This window comes from Psittacula echo (assembly GCF_963264785.1).
Source record: "Psittacula echo genome assembly, chromosome: Z".
Classification (NCBI taxonomy): Eukaryota; Metazoa; Chordata; class Aves; order Psittaciformes; family Psittacidae; genus Psittacula; species Psittacula echo.
In genome coordinates this window covers 36,847,741-36,867,037 of record NC_137742.1, presented here as the reverse complement: position 1 = coordinate 36,867,037, position 19,297 = coordinate 36,847,741, and the positions used below count along the sequence as shown (strand labels likewise).

Genomic DNA, 19,297 nt, shown 5'->3' with positions numbered 1-19,297 from the left:
CACAGGAGAAAAGTCCTTTAAAAGTCTAATGCAGCACACTGTTTTTCTCATTTGGCCTGAATGCTACACACAACTTTATTTCTTTAAAAATGTACATCTTCATGCTCTGTTGCTGATTTCCCAATTTGAAATCTTACTTTTTCACATGTTTATGGCTTCTTCTTTGTCATAAACTTAAAAGAAACGAAACCATCTGCCATGAGATGCATATAGCTGCCTCCCACCCAAACTGGTGCTATGCTAAAAATAACTTTAATTAATAAACTGCACAAAAGCTTATCATAAAAACCATAGATAAAGCACAGAGTAGGCAGAGAATTTACAACAGACCACTCACTAAGTTCAAAATTGATTCCAGTTTTTACTCATCTTCTCATTTAATAGAATAATCATTTTCCCCCCTTAATAAAACCCAGTGTAAAACTTCATTTGTACAAAATCTATTGACTGGCTTGAAGGGTTGATAAAAAACTAATTTTTATATTGCCTCTTGAAATGTAGTTGACTGATAGTTATAGCAGCTTGACGAACACACAAAATACATTCCCTAAAATAAATTCTGACAGTTTGATTTTATATCCTTACAATCCAGTTTACTCCTACTCTACTAATATTCATAGAGGTGCTTTATTGTCGTTCGACGTTAAGAAAAGTCCTTCTGTAAACTTCCTGTGGCATGTATGATAATTTGCTTGCTTCTTCAAGTAAGTTCAATTTAGTTTTAAAAATCTCTTTACAATCTGTAACAATCTTTAAACATAGGTTAGTCAAACCTTTAATTCAGTCTTGTTCCTCAAAACCTTATAAATCAATAAATCAAGAGTAGTGACAGGACAAGCGGTAATGGATTAAAACTTAAACAGGGGAAGTTTAGCTTGGATATAAGGAAGAAATTCTTTACTGAGAGGGTGGTGAGGCACTGGAATGGGTTGTCCAGGGAGGTTGTGAATGCTCCATCCTTGGCGGTGTTCAAGGCCAGGTTGGATGAGGCCTTGGGTGACATGATTTAGTGTGGGGTGTCCCTGCCCATGGCAGGGGGGTTGGAACTAGATGATCTTAAGGTCCTTTCCAACCCTAACTATTCTATGATTCTATGATTTTAAGAGACAAAATCCCCAAACATGAGACTCTGTGGTGACACAGGGAACAATAAAAAAGCTGGATTACATTCCATGAACAGATCTGCTTATGGATAACCTGCAACAGGCAGCTAAGCAGGTTTAATGAATCATTTGCTGCACAAAAACTTGCTCAGAAATGACAGTTTCTAAAATACAATTAAGCACCTTGTGTAAAATGAAGTAATTGTCTCATTCTTGTTTCTAAAAGCTAGGGTGCTGATTATGATTAGTACTTTCTTATTTGGTTCACTGGTGAATAAGACTGAGACTAGAGATAGAGCAGCACTTCAACACACAGCTCATTTGTTTAGATACTTCTCTAAATCACAGGTGAAGGAGTTGTTAGAATTAATAGTATTAGACCTCTTAATTTCACATTAACTGTCATAAAATAAAGGCATCTTTGCTCTTATGATTAGAATTGTAAATTATGAAGAGTTTGGGTTTTACACTCAAACTTCACCAAGATAAACTAAGTAGAAGAGTGGCCATGGTAAGTCATTTAAAGCTGTCTATTCAGTACATAAATATATCTGCGCAAATAGAAAATTCAGACTTGATATGGAAAGAATTATGTACCCTAGATTTCAGTTATTGTCTTCTATTTTATTTCTATGTATTATTACCTTCCACTACACTCATTAGGTATGGGGATGTTTCTCAATTCTCAAAGCTGTTCATGCTTTGAGCAATGCAACACATAATCTATAATTCTGTCTCATTTCAGTGAAAGTTGTGTTAAAGACAGAAACTAAGTTCATTCCACTAAGAAATCAGCGAATTGAAAATACAGTTCTTGACTTTACAGATGAAGGTATGTTTCGCACTCTTATTTTAGTATCAGATGGGGGTTATTCTGAAACAACTTCACTACCTGAGTACTTGTGAGAAAAACCAAACCAAACCAAGAACCCCACCAGCTTTAGAAAACTGAACCTAAAAATCAACCTGCAAAAAATGAGGGTGTGTACAATGCTGATGATGGATTAAATGGTCCTGGAAACTCCTTATAGTTCTGTTTTCATACATAGGAAAATTGATTCACACAGCAGGAAAAAAAAAAAAACAACCAAAACATATTTTTCAACACTTATTCTGGGACACTTCCTTCTCCTGATAAATGTAAAGCATACAAGCCACATTTATTTCAGGAAAAATGGCGAAAATCTTTTACTAGGCTAAAGGTCTTGGAATTTGCAAGATGCAAGATGCAATTGCTTTGGTTCAGACATACTTTTTTCTTCTTCAGGTTAAAATTTTAATCAGACACAAGCAGACGTCACTTCAAATGCGCAGCTCATTAAATACTACTTTATTATTTATTTTGAAGAACAAGACTAAACTCAGAAAACATTGTGGCACACTTTAGAACAAAATTATTTAAGGATAATTAAAAAAAAAATAATCTTGACGTGCTTCAGGAATCTTATCCAGCACATGAATATTAATGGTACCTCCTTATTACCCCTAGAATGTTGTTCCTATGAAGTATTTTAAACTAAACTATAGTAGAAATTTACAGGATATCATGAAGGGGGAAATCATCCCTTTACTCATCTAATTCTAAATCCTCTCTACAGTATGTATCTTCTCATCTATTACACAATCTCAGCCATATGTGAATGCTCTTCCAGGATTTAGCAGAACTAAAGAGGCTCTCTTCCTATAACTTTAATTTCACAAAAAGAGAAATATGATCACTAGAGTATATTCATAGTATTGAAATAATGCAAGAAACAAGTGTTTTTCCATAAGAACTCAGCTCCCAGCTGCACTGTTCTATTAAATGGATTGCCCTACTTCCCTCTTGCCTGACAGCGACCCAGTTCCAGAGCTGTTATATTTATTCATGTGACAGCAGGAAAAGTTTTAAAGATTATTCAACTGTTTGCTTAATGTTTAGTTTTCAAGAAAATGGATCACTCCAGTTTTATTCCAGTAATTTTTATCTATATTGCTGTAGCATTTACGTAACACATAGACACATATATAACACATATACACATATATAACACATATAATCCAAAGGTAACAGTGTGTGAATAAGGAGCAAGCAACCTGCGGTCACTGGTTTGATGAACTTTTTATGAGCTTGTAAATTGTTCCAGAAAAATAAATGTGTGCCTCCACCTACAAAAAGCTTCATATTTTAAAATCAAAACCATGAATGATTTTGAAGTTGCTTAGATATTTGGTTTCCTGTTTTTCCCATTAGTTTCATTCCTGCCAGGAGAGAAAAGTGCTAAAACTCCATTAAGATAGACTAACTGCTCTTACAGCCATTCCAGATCAAGAAAGGGCAGGAAATACTAGCAGCCTTATTGTAAATTTTCAAGCAATTCCCAGTTAAAATTTTGCAGTTTCTGGTGGCTGAGACAAAACTTGAGACAAATGTTAGAAATTTTTAAGGGATTTAGGCAAACTAAATCTAGATCCATATCTTTCAAGATTTTCTCTTTACCCATATAAATATACCTAGCCAGGGTTCGTTGGATGAGGAGCATGCAGCTCTATGTAGAATTAACTTCCTAGATAAAATAAAGATGTAGACTGCACTAATTCATCTTCAGTACTATTTTCTTTTAGAAACAGGCTTATTTAATTAACTCCTTTCTAAACCTGTCTAATATCATACAAAGAAAATCACACATGCAGTGAATGTTGTTGAACTAAAATAAAACTGAAGCCAATATAAACAAAACCCATTTATTTTCTTTCAAGTTATCCCCTTTCAAGTCTTACTTCACTTGAAGTACAGCTGAATTTTGAAAAAAAAAAAAAAACCAAACAAAAAACCAAACTACTAATCAATGTATTTTTTTCCTCTATTTGATTTGCAAATACAATTCTAGCAAAATAAATATGGAAAGTAACGGAATTAGACACTACTGGATAAAAATTTTTAAATGTCCAGTTCAGTAGCCATTTTCAAAAGTAAAGGAGATGAATAGATCTTCATTTACTATACTTCAAAACAAATCAGTACAGATTAAATTCTTGCATCACTTTTTACATACACAACATTGGTGGAGCTGCTACTAGTTATCTTTCAAGATTTGATGCCTTTCAGTACATTCTAAGTTTCAAAGCCTCTGTTTTCTCTTCACAGACATAAATACCTCTGTGGAAGAGGAAATCACAAGGTTGGATTTAAATGTTAAATACAGTTTTACTGACAAGAAAAATCATCTCTACAAACTAATTCATGCAAAACGATATATAGTAACTAGTATCCATCTATGAATTATATGGCTGCTTAACACCTCTTTTTTACCCTTCACTTTAGATAACATGCAGGTGATGAAAAATTTCAAGAGACTCTTCTTCAGGTTAAAAAAATCTTCTGCACGAGAGGATTTCTTTGCTTCTGTATTAACAGATCATTACATCAAATCAGCTGCGATTGAGCATAATGCCACTCAGAAGTGGCTTGACGTTTCAATAGCTTTTCTCTCATTATACTGAATACTAATTTTTTTCAGGGAACTAACAAGTAGTTTTTGCTTGTCTGACATTGAACAGCATGCCATTTTTCAGCTAATTCTTGTTTGATCCATTATTTGATTTCTAATCTGAAAGTAAAACAAGATTCTAATTGAGGACAGGCTGACAGATCACCTCATAGGATCAGATACCAAATCAGTAAGATGGAGAGAGGAAGCATTTGCTCACAGCAGTGCACATCATTCTTTTTGAGAGCTAAAGTATAAAACACGGATGATAAGAAACAGAGACATGCAGTCATCTTTTAATAAGAACCAAAAGGATGTCATGCGAGAAGAATGGGAATTCAACACTTTCTCAAGCATTCAGCATGAAAACGGTTATCTTTTCAGGTAATATACTAACCTAGTAGCAGAAAGGAAAAACCCCAAACAAAAAAGTACTGTTGCCAAAAGGACAACACATTCCAAAACACCAAGGAGACGCTTGTTGTAATTCATCCTCTTTTTTCCCTGAATTTCTGCCATAGGGATCTGAAACACTGGGTCTCCGAGGAGGAAGAGATGCCAACTGTGCTCCTCTTGAGCAGCCCCTAGCCATTAATTCATGAAGTGTCAATGAAAGGCCGCCTGTTCGCTGCATCCCTTCAGCTGGCTGTCTGCAGCAGTGGGTGGTGACTAGTGGGATGATGTAACCCAAAGTGGCTGTCTGCAGTAGGTCACGGTTCATGTGCTTCCACTAAGGAATTGCAGCTGTGCAATCTACAGCCTTTACTCGGGAGAAGATTGGCCACATGCATGAAAGCATCCTGTAGCTGTTACTTGTATCTTCCCCAAAGAACGACACAGGAAAGGAAGAGATTACAGAGAATTGAAATGGGTCACTGGTATGGCTGACATCCAGCCTCAATGAGACAAGGGCCATTAAACAAAGTAATCCCAAAGTATTAAGACATGCAGGTGAAAACTTTAGGAATATAAGTGCTAAAACAAGCAAAATATTTGAAAATGCTGTTCAAAGTATCCAACCTCCAGGTACCGACTGATTTTTCTGAGCAGTGATATACATGGTAAAACGCAAATGGTAAAATGCATAAAGTAAATATATGGTAAAATACAAATGGTAAAACGCATAAAGTCTACAAAAAGGGGTAGCATTAGTCCTTCAGAAGAAAGGACCAGCAATTCAGAAAAACAAGGTATCTGAAATAGGTGGAAAAGGTGCTGGAAAAATTTTAGGAAATTCCTGGCTTCCTCCCCTCATTTCATAGGAAAACTAGTGGACTTCTCATTTCAACAAGTGCCGTTTGTGTCTCATTCTCCTGATGGACATTCTAATGAAGACCAAACCGAGGATTTTTTTCAAGAAAAAAAATAAACTACAGAAAAGTGCATTAAATTTGAAAGCAAAACACAAGCTCCCAACACAAACGTTCAAAATACAAACCTTCTTTCACTCCAGGCCTAATCACTCCTTTTCATTCCTTTCTACAACTTCCCATGCACCTCTGTATCCTCACTCTGAAGGCTAACAGAGTGATGACTCTACAAACACAACCACTTGTGCCTCTTGTTTCTCTTATTCTCATCGATGCAGACTCACATCTTCAATTTTAAGGTTCTCTGTGTCCTTTCAGTTCATCTGGAAATGAAAAGGCAAGACATTCTGAAACCCAGGACTGCTAAAAATCTTGCAAAAGTTTGCAACTGGTTTTTTTTATCTCTTCTTCAATGGTATGATAGTAACATGTCTTCAACAAATTCCCGCTCAGTAGTACATTTCAGCATGCAGCAAAATTTCCTTATTAGATGCAAAGCGCTCTGGTTTTTGAATGATTATCTGCGGGAAGTTGATTATGTCTGAATTCTTTCCAAAATGAATTAGTCAAAAACAGTGACAGCTGACTAGAAATACAGTAGAAATCCAGATGAAGTTGAAGATAGTACAGAGAAAGCTGCACAGAAAATGAGATTGTAGAAACCTGCACAACATAAGGGTAGCGTAGCAAGAGCTACAGAACTTGGCGTGAGATACAAGGATGAAATTCAAGTTCATTCTATAGCTATAAATTTAGTCTAGTTTCGTATCTAAGATGTGCCTCTGTGTGCACCCAGTGAACTTCCCTGCCCAATCCAAGAACTCCCCACACAGCCATTTGTATAGTGAGAAAATGGATTTATCTGAAACACTGAGTTGAGTAAAAAAAGATGATTCACTGAAATCTTAGCCATCTTCGGAACTACTACTGTCTACTTGATCCAAGAGTGCTTTGGATGGGATTCTTGGACTTTCAGGATGACTCCTGAAAGGTGGTCTAAGCGGATTAACCATTATAGTCATTGATCAGCCTAAGACACGCTTGAGAAAGGATGTTCCCAGACAACTTATAAATCTGCTGTGCTGGGGAAGAAGTTTCACAGAAACAGACATTCAGGTGACTGGTAGTGGAATTCTTTTACTTATAAAAAGCCCTTAAATTACATAGTGACAAAAATCAAGAACTGGTGCTCTAGACTACCTTTAGCCGTCAAAAGGCAGAAACAGAAAAACAGGACTCTGAATGTATGTAGTCCAAAAATGTAAACTAATGGCTTTCTCAGGTGAAGGGTGAGTGGGCAGCTAAGGAGAGTTACACTTAAGAAAGAAGAAAGTCTTGTTTTCATAACTCTACATCATAAAACATAGAAAATCAGCCAAAATACAATACAAAAATAGATTTTTAAAAATCCACAGAAAAGTTAGAGAAGACACAAGAAGGACAGAAAATACCAGTAAGGGTACTGCAAAAATAAAGTAGGAAATAGAGACAGTAATAAAGCTGAAAAACTTGACGTCAATGAGAAACAAGCAAGATATAGAATTATGGAAGAAGGCTGATCAACACACTGAACAAACTAGAGTGACATGTATAAAACATAAAGTTAAGTGTAACGCAAAAACCCCCAAAGTTCTGAATACAGGTACTATGAGGAAAGAATTTTTAAAGAGTGGAAATAAAACTGTTGTGTAAGTTTTCATGTATTTAACAATTATCTAGAAGAACATTATTTTGGAAAACAGCTATTAAAAAATAAAAAGAGTCCAATGGGATTGTAGAATAAGTCTGCCAACCATAAGTACAGTCCCATATGGATATACGCAAAGCTCTCATTATTGGAGAGGAAAGTACTGGCAAGAATTTCCAAGAATTATGGAAAACTAATAACCCAAACATACTTTTGAAAAGAAAGGACTACTAACAATGGTAGGCCAAATAATTTCTAGATGCAATAGCTAGAACTTGAAAAATGAGTGAAAAACATTCAATCAACTAACCAAAAGGAGAAGAAAAAAGAAAAAAAAGAAAAAAAAGTAACTACTTTAGACCTAGTTTTGGTAAGCAGGAATGAAATTGAAAATATACTTGGATCAAGTAGCTGTATGTCTATTTATTTAAATAAACAGATTGAAGGATAAAAATAAGTTTGCAAAAATGTCAGTCTGTGAAGAATTAATGCTTCTGGTAGGCAAATTCAATCAAACTAAAGCGCTCAAAGTCTCAACCTGTTTAGAGGCTTAAATCTCCACAAGTCAAACTACATCAAAGCCATGCTTGGAACACAAATCCCAAACAAGTAGAAAAAAAGCATCCATACCTAATGTAATGAATCATTGTATATGAAAAGATATCAGTACCAATATGTGTGCACCCAAAAAATGAGGAAAGAAGAGGAGACTGAACTTCAAGAAAGCTGGGATTTAGCACTGTTGAGTCTAAAAACAATATTCACTAAAAGCCTAAGTGGATATAACCATGAGGAAGAAAATAATAAAGATGATGAGATGGGAAAAAAGCAGAAATGATACTCAGTGAAACTGGAATCAAGCTCAAAGATTTTAGGAATTCCAGTTTAGAAAAATAAATCAAGTTTTGATATAAATTTCAAACAAGATTAGTTGCATTCACCACGTGGGCAGACGCACAGAATGAGCATTATGAAGTAAGACCATGTAAATGAAATTGCCCTGGCAAATGTGGAAATGTAATTCAAAAATTACAGTATTGTAAGGAAAAGAGAAGTCACTGTAAATAATTTCTATGTGAAGATAAGAAAAAGTTGGTATTTATGACATCAAAGACTGGCATTTAATAGTTCTGCATCATACAGTAAAAAAATCAACAAATTTAGAGATGGTGAGAGAGGTCAGGAATCTGAGAAGGGTTTTAAGGATCTCATATTCAGTAATTCATAATACTTTACTCATGACCTTTGACACAAAAAGCAGAAGTGATAATGACATATTGTCAACACAAAGAAGCATTATATGAACTTGAGAAACAAAGGGATAGAAAAATGACATTGGGTAGTATAAACTGAAAATACACACAAGCAACCTATTCCACAAAATTCCAGCGTAGAATCCTATTTATGAGAACTTCTAACCCTACAGAGAAAAAAGCTGACACAGAAACATAGAATTCATAGATATAATAGAAAAGGGATATTTTAATTAGATACTTCTTATCCTGAGAAACCTTCAAAGTCCAGGAGCTTTAAATCAGGCCTAAACCACTGATGACTGGTTTAAAAATGATGAGCTACAAAAGAGCTATTAAACACCTGTCGGTTTTGTTTTCATAACTTCTCTAGATGGTTTTATGTTGTTACTATTAGGACATTACTCTCTTCCAGTCAAATTTCCAAGCATCCTTCTGCAAAACCCTAAAACTAGCTAAAAAAAAAAAATATATATATATATATAAAAATAAATAATCCAGTTTCATTAAAGCCTTAAAAATAAGCTTTACTGTACTTTTCAGCACATTTTGCATTGAATTCAGCTTCTGGTTAATCCTATACTCGGTACAGTAACTAACGATGTTTCTAAAATACTTCTGTGGAAAAAAGACAACCTGAATCCAAAACCTTTCTTTGCTTATTTCATGGAATCATAAAATGGTTTAAGCTGGAAGGGACATTAAAGGCCATCTAGTTCCAAACCCCTGCCACAGGCAGGGACACCTTCCAATAGACCAGGTTGCTCAAAGCTCCATCCAAACTGAATGCAGTATTGCAGGTGGGGTCTCAAAAGAGATCCCACCTTTGCTCTGATCAGGGATGTTGCAGAGAGGCTGCCTGGTCTAGTAAGTCCCACTGACTATTACCCACTTCTAGTTATCCATGTGGGGGGCTAGTGATATAGACAGCAGTAGCCCAGAGAACATTAAGAAGGACTACAGAGCCCTGGGAGAGGCGGTTAGGGGCTCTGGAGCTCAGACAGTCTCTTCATCAATTCTCCAGGATAAAGGGGAGGACCTTAAAAAGGCTACGAGGATTGGCCAGGTTACTAAATGGTTAGAACAGTGGTGCCATAGTCAGGGGTTTGGGTATCTTGAACATGGGACTCAATTTAGTAGGCCAGGTCTACTGAGGGCTGGTGGACCTGGTCTGATCACGAAGGGGAAGAGCAGTTTTGGTAGGAGGCTTGCCAGACTGGTCAAGAAAGCTTTAAACTAGATGTGTTGGGGGAAGGGGGCATCGTTCCATCCCAACACACCCAGTCAGTTGCCAGCACCTATAAATAAATGCTGGGAGCAATGTAGAGATATTCCAGCCACTCCAGCCAATGAGCCAGCTTCATTTGGAGCTCGGCTCAGATGCCTCTATACAAACGCCCATAGTATGGGGAACAAACAAGAGGAATTAGAGATGTGGGGGTATGATATAATAGGTATCACGGAAACATGGTGGGATAGCTCTTATGACTGGAGTGTTGGAATGGAAGGTTACAGGATCTTTAGAAAGGACAGGCCTGGCAGGAGGGGAGGGGGAGTTGCTATTTATGTTAGGGATAGGCTGGAGAGTCTGAAACTCTGTCTGGGGACAGGTGAGCAGTCAACAGAGTTTGAGAGTCACGGTTAAAGGGAGAACAGCGATGGGAGACATTACTGTGGCGATCTCTTACAGACCGCCTGATCAAGAGGAATCTGTGGATGAAGCACTCTATAGGCAGATAGGAACAGCCTCATGCTCACAGGCCCTTGTTCTCATGGGGGACTTCAACCACCCTGATATCTGTTGGAGGGACGGTACAGCCCAGCACAAGCAATCCAGGAGGTTTCTCGATTGTGTAGAAGACAACTTCCTTCTGCAAGTAATAGAGGAGCCGACAAGGAGAGGTGCCATGCTTGACCTCGTGCTCACCAACAGGGAAGGGCTCGTTGGAAATGCGATGCTCCAGGACAGCCTTGGTTATACTGATCATGAGATGGCTGAGTTCAAGATCCTCAGGACAGTGAGAAGAGCGTGCAGCAAGCTCACTGCGCTGGACTTTGAGAGAGCAGACTTTGGCCTCTTCAGGAACCTGCTTTGCAAGGTTCCATGGGATAGAGCCCTAGAGGGCAGGGGGGCCCAAGACTCCTGGTTGATATCCAAGGGTCACTTGCTACAAGCTCAGGAGTGTTGCATCCCAACTAGAAGGAAGTGCAGCAGGAGGGCCAGGAGACCTCCTTGAGTGGATAAGGAGCTGCTGAGGAAACTTCGAGGGAGAAAACAGGCTTATAAAAGATAGAAGCAGGGACAGGCGGCCTGGGAAGAATACAGGGATGTTGTTCGGGAAGCTAGGGACCAGGTGAGGAAGGCTAAGGCCCAGTTAGAATTAAACTTGGCTAGGGATGTTAAGGATAATAGCAAGGGATTCTATAGGTACGTAGTGAGTAAAAGACAGACTAGGGACAACGTAGGCCCTCTCCAGAAGCTATCAGGAGAACTGGCTACCCTGGATTTGGAGAAGGCTGAGGTTCTTAATGACTTCTTTGCCTCGGTCTTCACTGGCAAAGGCTTTGACCACAACACCCAAGTCTTAGAAGGCAGATGCAGCAACTGTGAGAATGAAGACTTCAGGCCCACTGTAGGAGAGGATCTGGTTCAAGACCATCTTAAGAACCTGAATGCACACAAGTCCATGGGACCTGATGAAATCCATCTGCAGGTCCTGAAGGAGCTGGCGAATGAAGTTGCTAAGCCACCGTCCATCATATTTGAAAAATCATGGCAGTCAGGTGAAGTTCCCGATGACTGGAAGAAGGGAAATATAACCCCCATTTTCAAGAAGGGGAAAATGGATGACCCGGGGAATTACAGACCAGTCAGTCTCACCTCTGTGCCTGGCAAAATCTTGGAGCAGATTCTCCTGGAAGACATGCTAAGGCACATGAAAAACAAGGAGGTGGTTGGTGACACCCAGCATGGCTTCACTAAGGGGAAATCCTGCCTGACCAATTTGGTGGCTTCTAAGATGGGGCTATGGAACTGATGGATAGGGGTAAAGCAGCTGATGTCATCTACCTGGACTTGTGCAAAGTGTTTGGCACTGTCCCACAAAACATCCTTGTCTCTAAATTGGAGAGACATCAATTTGATGGGTGGACCACTCGGTGGATAAAGAACTGGCTGGATGGCCGCACGCAAAGAGTTATGGTCAATGGCTCGATGTCCGGCTGGAGACCGGTAACGAGTGGTGTCCCTCAGGGATCGGTGTTGGGACCGGTCTTGTTCAACATCTTTGTCGGTGACATGGACAGTGGGATTGAGTGCGCCCTCAGCAAGTTTGCCAATGACACCAAACTATGTGGTTTGGTTGATATGCTGGAGGGAAGGGATGTCATCCAGAGGGACCTTGACACGCTTGTGAGGTGGGCTGATGCCAGCCTCATGAAGTTTAACCACATCAAGTGCAAGGTCCAGCACCTGAGTGGGAGGAATCCCAGGCACAGCTACAGGTTGGGCAGAGAAGAGATTCAGAGCAGCCCTGCAGAGAAGGACTTGGGGGTGTTGGTCGATGAAAAAATGAACATGAGCCGGCTTCAGTGTGTGCTCACGGCCCGGAAACTAAGCGTAACCTGAGCTGCATCAAAAGAAGCATGACCAGCAGGTCGAAGGAGGTGATCCTGCCCCTCTACTGTGCTCTTGTGAGACCTCACTTGGAGTATTGTGTGTAGTTCTGGTGTCCTCAACATAAAAAGGACATGGAACCGTTGGAACAAGTCCAGAGGAGGGCCATGAGGATGATAAGGGAACTGGACAACTTCCTGTATGATGACACGCTAAGTAAGTTGGGGCTGTTGAGCCTGGACAAGAGAAGGCTGCATAGAGACCTCATAGCAGCCTCCCAGTATCTGAAGGGAGCCTATAAGGATGCTAGGGAGGTACTCTTCATGAGGGACTGTAGTGATAGGAAAAGGGGTAACGAGTTAAAACTTAAGCAGGGTGTCCTGGTTTAGCAGTAGCAGTCATTTTTTCTCCTTCTTAGTAGCTGTTGCAGCACTGTGGTTTTGACTTTCAGCCTGGGAACAGAGCTGATAACACCGATGTTTAGACTGACCAAGGACTTTGTGAGTCTCATGCTCTGCCAGGGAGGAGGGGAAGCCAGGAGGAAGCAGAGACGGGACACCTGACCCAAACTAGCCAAAGAGGTATTCCATACCACAGCACGTCATGCCCAGGATGTAGAACTGAGAGTTCTCGGGAGGGCTAGAACACTGCAGGGTGGGGTCAAGGTATCAGTCGGTGAGGTGTCGTATTCTCTTCGCTTGTTATTTCCTTTATCATTATTATTATTGGTGGTAGCAGTAGTGATTTGTGTTATACCTTAGTTATTAAACTGTTCTTATCTCAACCCATGGGAGTTGCATTCTTTTGATTCTCCTCCCCATCCCTCCAGAAGCGGAGGGAAGAAAGGTGGTGGGGGGAAGTAGACTGCGTGGTTCTAATTTATGGCCTGGGGTTAAACCAAGACACAGGGGAAGTTTAGATTGGGTATAAGGAGGAAGTTCTTTACTGAAAGGGTGTTGAGGCACTGGAATGGGTTGCCCAGGGAAGTTGTGAAGGCTCCATCCCTTGCAGTGTTCAAGGCCAGGTTGGACAGAGCCTTGGGTGACATGGTTTAGTGTGATGTTTAGTGAGCCCATGGCAGGGGGATTGGAACTAGATGATCTTAAGGTCCTTTTCAACCCTAAGTATTCCATGATTCTATGATTCTAAGAGCAGAGGGGCAGGATCACCTCCTTCGACCTGCTGGTCACGCTTGTTTTGATGCAGCCCAGCATATGGTTGGTTTCTGGGCTGCAAGCACACACTGAAGCTGACCTGAAACCAAGAAATTGTAATAATAATTGCACAAATCAGAACCTGAAGTATATAACCATATGAGTCCAACAGATCAGGGTGACTTCAAAGATTAAAAACTAGCTTTTTTCCTTCTGCTACCAGTTATCATGTTATCTATATTTCTGTCTCAAATGCCCACATTCATACTTGCTTCTCCTGGGTGCTCAGATAAAGGCTTCATAACCCTTTCGTTATAATAGATTTGCATCTGTCTTCATGGACAGGTCTGTTCTTTTCACTTCCAAGCTTTTTCCCCAAACCATGGAACAAATGTCCTGAAAGAAATATATATTTTTTAACACAAATTCTGCTCTATCAAACTTCTACTTTATTCAGAATTAAAGATCTGAATGTAACATATTTCTATAAAGTCTGAGTTTCCAGCAAAATGAACACTTGCCCTGTGCAAGAAATTGCATATTTTCAGGAAAAACCACACTTTTGTGAGACATTTTCCCAGATACATCTTACAATTTCATATACTTCTTTGATTTTGAGATAAGGTGAGAGCAGGTAAATGGTTTCATTTCTGCCTTTGACTTAGGGAACTGCTGTTCACTTACAACTCTACATTTTCTGCTGGTTCTGCATCAAACATACAGCACTTTTTTAAAGACTGAAAAATATAATTAAAATTTTTGTCATATGATGTCAAAATCCAGGTAATGAAAAACCTAACGGGCTTTTTTGCCTCTTCCTTTTTTCTTTCCATTTTGACAAATAGTCTTCTTTAAACTTCAGTTTATCTTCTTTGAAGACAAAAAATTCTGTGCACCTGTACATTGCTAGTTCTGTCATTAAAGAGAGATAAATGATAGCAAGAAATTTAGATCTAGAGTAACTTGTCTGGGCATAAGTTCACAGAAATTGTGTAGACATTGTTCCTCCCCTCATCCCTTTCTTTTTGCAGCTACCTCTACTACCTGAATCCCTGCTATGAAAAGAACACATTTAGCACAGCAATGAAGTATTCCAGTTTCTTTTTTAAAACTGGTATCTCATACATCTTTACAGTTTCACAAACAAAACTGCTTTTGTCAGAGATCTTGCAAGGCTTCTCATTCTTCTGCAATTTTGATGCAAACCAGGTGGCATCTACAAGTACACAACTAACATTTAGCAGGTTTCAAATGTACTTCTGACACAGTGGGTATCTGCCAGCACTGACCACTTCTGTTTCCTTCTTGCTTCCTCTGCAGCTGACATATATTTCCAGCTCCACCACCTGGGCAACGTCTTTGACATAAACTGACAAAAAAATTGTGGCTAGGAGGCAACATATAAACCTTGTGGTCTGAATGAACCATCCGGGCAGGGCACGAACTTTGTCCAGCATAGCCATTTGTGCTACCAAAACCCCTGCTTGTTTCTCGTTGCTCTAGGAGCATTGAAAGGGGCTCCAGAAACAGCACATTTCTTCCTGCTAATAATCTGAAATCTGCCAAAGCAGCTCGAACCTCTCCCCTTTCCACACCCAATCCCTAGGTCACTAACCTTCCCAGCACTAACAACAACGACTTTCTGAAAAAGAATGACAAAATCTGAACCATCTTTCCATACACAGGAAATGACTTGCCAGGGATTTGATCTGTAGCAAAAATCAGCCCTTCTGAGCCCACCACTGTTTTTAAGAGCCTTTTGGTTAAGGGGTATATTACAATTTTACACTCTGCAATGAGAGAAAAAAAATAAAAAAGCCAACAACAAATCTTCAACAGTTTATTCAACTTGCCCTCAATTCCACTACTCCTTTCTCCCCCACACACCCACACACGTTTTATATCTTTATTACATCAGAGAATGCTGTCTCAATTATGTAGTACAGTATAGTACAGTACATCTGGTGGCTTAGGTAGTGGCTTAGGTAATAAATCACAGGATTATTTTTTAAGCTTTTAAATAAAACTGTTTTGTCATCTGCTTCTTCCTACTAGCAACACCATCAGTTCAAATGGCTTGCTTGGCTTTGCAAGCTTTCCCACTAGCTCACCAGGCCTGGCACAAAAATTTCACAGCTGTGCCATATGGTTTACAGCATTAACAATGAGTCCCTGGTTACAGGATGAAATTTCATTTTGCTCTCCACAAGTCTCCACTCCCCACATTCTACGAGGATGACAGACAGTTTGGGAGACCAGCCCTGACCCCTTGTCTGGCATTAGTGTAGCAGTGAACAAAAAGACTCAACCTTCTTGTTTGGGAACTCCAAACGTATTTTCAAAATCCTGCTATAACAAACTCCAAAGCACTAAGGACCTTTAGCCTCAGGTTCCGCTTCCCCACTCCACTCCTACCTCACCCCAAGCCAGGCTTGTGAATTACAAGCACAACACCCACTCACGTAGATTTAACTACTAGGTTATTGCTAATAAGACAAATATTTATAGAGATGCCAGTTGCCTAAAGGTTAGTGAATGCCTTGGTATTTCAGGTCATTTCTATCAGTGGTGTGTTATAATAGCTTTTTTAAGATTTAAATTTACTCAAACCTTGATTCTACTTCTTGAAGTGTTTTTGTCAGACCAGCATGTCATTTGATTTCTTAAAATCATATATAATGCAGGCCAGCTAAGGGAAACGCTGAGCAGGAAGTTCAGCTGAGCCCAATCAGCATCAGCTGACAGCTGTGTAACTAGGACATCTGCCACTGGCTATGTGGTAGTGCTTATACTCTACTGCATCTTCAGATTATCCCGCAGAGGAGGTAATGGCCCAGATTACACAGGAAAGTAACTTTTAAAAAATCTACAAAATATTTAGTTGTCATAATAGCAATGCATTTTGTAGATCAAATGTATTGGTTGGAGCATCTAACTGGAATCAGTACACTGAAGCTACATGTTATTAGCTCGAAGTTTCAGTGTACTTACTTCACCGTCACAGTAGCATTTCAAAGCAGCTGCACTCCATTTTGACAAGTTCCTTCTCCCACAGAGAAGTATTAATAGTTCCACTGTTTAATAGTAAAAATTAGCAGCAGGTTCTGTAAATATTAAAATCTCAATTCTAGTGATTCATGAGCATAGCTGGTTCTATTTCATATGAGAAACAAAGAAACACTAGGCATGTGTAATTAACAAACAATAAAATACTATATTCAGTCATAAACCCATTATCAAAATAATCATTCCTTGTTTCCTGCAGTTATACATTATTATTATTATTATTGTTCTGTAAAATTAGGGCCATCTCTGTCTTGGTCTCGTAATTCCCGTGAAGACAGTTAATGAGACCAAAGATTCTACTCACATGTCATGAGTTCAGGCTGAGAATCTCTACTACACTGAAATCACAGAATGCTTTGGGTTGGAAGGGACCTTAAATATCATCTAGTTTCAACCTCTCTGGCATGGGCAGGGACACCTTTCCCTAGACTAGGTTGCTCAAACCTCCATCCAGCTGCCTTGGACATACCTCTAACTCCTCTTGCTTGTTTCCCACACTAAGTGCATTGGCATACAGGCATTTCAGTTAGGCTCCTGATGATGTTGGGTTACTGGCTGGAAAGGTTGGAAGTCCTTTGTGTTGCTCACCAGGTGCTCCACTGCTGACCTGTGATCCCTTTCCAGGCTCAAACCAGAAAGTAAATCAAACCAGGAATTAAACCCAGTGCAAAATGAAGTATTCCCCATCATTAAAACCCACAATGACTGACAGTGACAAAACAGTACGTCAGAGTAAGTTTATTCAAATACAACTCGAAGTGCAAGAAGAATTTTTACTTTCACAGGAATCTGTCCTCATACACTCCTTAGGATAAAAGTTAAAGTACAGTGATACTCTCTTCACTATCTCAGCTCAGTACTCAAGCCCCTCAGCTTAAGCCTCTGGTGTTTAGTATGCTGAAAACAATCATGTGGGACACAGCATTATATGACAAATCAAAACACTATGGTACATAGTATGAAAGAATTTGTAAGTCTTCAGAGAAAATCAGGATAGACTCTAGGTTCCTAAATCTGCCTTTTAAGGCTTCATGTAGAAGCAATCAAACTTGCCTAAACACAGTTCATATTCTGAAGACAGTATCTTCAAACTAATGAGAACTGAGACGTAAAGTCACACTTTTGGGATATAAAAAACTACACATTTTACCCTGACCTTTCACCTGGGTCAGGGCAATCCCAGGCACAGCCACAGGCTGGGCAGAGAAGACATTCAGAGCAGCCCTGCAGAGAAGGGCTTGGGGGTGTTGGTCGATGAGAAACTGAACATGAGCCAGCTTCAGTGTGCGCTCGCAGCCCGGAAACTAAGAGTAACCTGAGCTGCATCAAAAGCAGCGTGACCAGCAGGTCGAAGGAGGTGATCCTGCCCCTCTACTCTGCTCTCATGAGACCTCACTTGGAGTATTGTGTGCAGTTCTGGTGTCCTCAACATAAGAAGGACACGGAACCGTTGGAACAAGTCCAGAGGAGGGCCACGAGGATGACAGCAGGTCTTGAGTACCTCCTGTATGATGACACACTAAGTAAGTTGGGGCTGTTGAGCCTGGACAAGAGAAGGCTGCATGGAGACCTCATAGCAGCCTTCCAGTATCTGAAGGGGGGCTACAAGGATGCTAGGGAGGGACTCTTCATCAGGGACTGTAGCAACAGGAGAAGGCCAGATGGGTTTAAACTTAAGCAGGAGAAGTTCAGGCTAAACATAAGGAAGAAGTTCTTTACTGTGAGGGTGGTGATGCACTTGAATGGGTTGCCCAAAGAAGTGTGAAATGCTCCATCCCTTGCAGTATTTAAGGACAGGCTGGACAGAGCCTTGGGTGACATGGTCTAGTGTGAGGTGTCCTTGCTTATGGCATGGGGTTAGAACTAGATGATCTTAAGGTCCATTCCAACCCAGAAAATTCTGATTCTATGATTCTATGCTTGTACTTTTTCAAAAGCCTAGCTTACTGAACAAACTGTACTACCTCCCAGTAGACACTCTGCTGACAACTGGACCAGGCTCATTGCTAACATGGTGTTTTGCTCAAATCAACTAATTTCAGCTTCAAGTCAGTTAACCATACATGAATCAAAGACAAGCACCTCAAGTTACAACAGTGCAGCAAAAACCCCGCAGAAATGTTCTCCTAAATAGTGGTACACACGTAAGAAGAACTGTATCATGTCAGGCCAAAGCTTTATGTGTCCCAGTTGATAATCTAAAACAGTGACCACTATCAGCCATTTAGGGAAGAGTAAAAACAGGATAGGCATCTTTTTCTGAGCATACAATCTTTAATAAGACAGCACAGACATATGCTTATATTCATAATAAATTCAATATTTTGCAAATTCATGGTGATTAGATCAGAAATTCAGATTTGAATCTTTAGCAACAGCTAACGAATTTATGGAAGTTACTCTTCTTTTAATGACATCCGGTCGCATTGAGTAGGAACTAAATTTTGCTTGTAATCACCTCACATTAGAAGCATGAGCCATCCACCACCAGAAAAGACACTGCTAAAAAAAAAAAATTATTTTTAAAAGTATTCCCTCAATACACAGCTGTACTAGTGCTACCAAAAAAAAACCCTAAGAGCAGAATGTGCTCAAGACTTTAGAAGACATTTTGTTTCTGTTTTCTGAAAACAGTAGC

General features: G+C 39.7%; 1 protein-coding gene across 1 annotated transcript in view; it reads right to left on the bottom strand.

Annotated features, from left to right (window-relative positions):
• ADAMTSL1 (ADAMTS like 1) overlaps window positions 1-19,297 on the bottom strand; it is a gene marked incomplete at both ends in the record, with an annotated part of 432,351 nt that overhangs the window by 335,788 nt on the left and 77,266 nt on the right. The gene's annotated exons all lie outside the window — the stretch shown is intronic.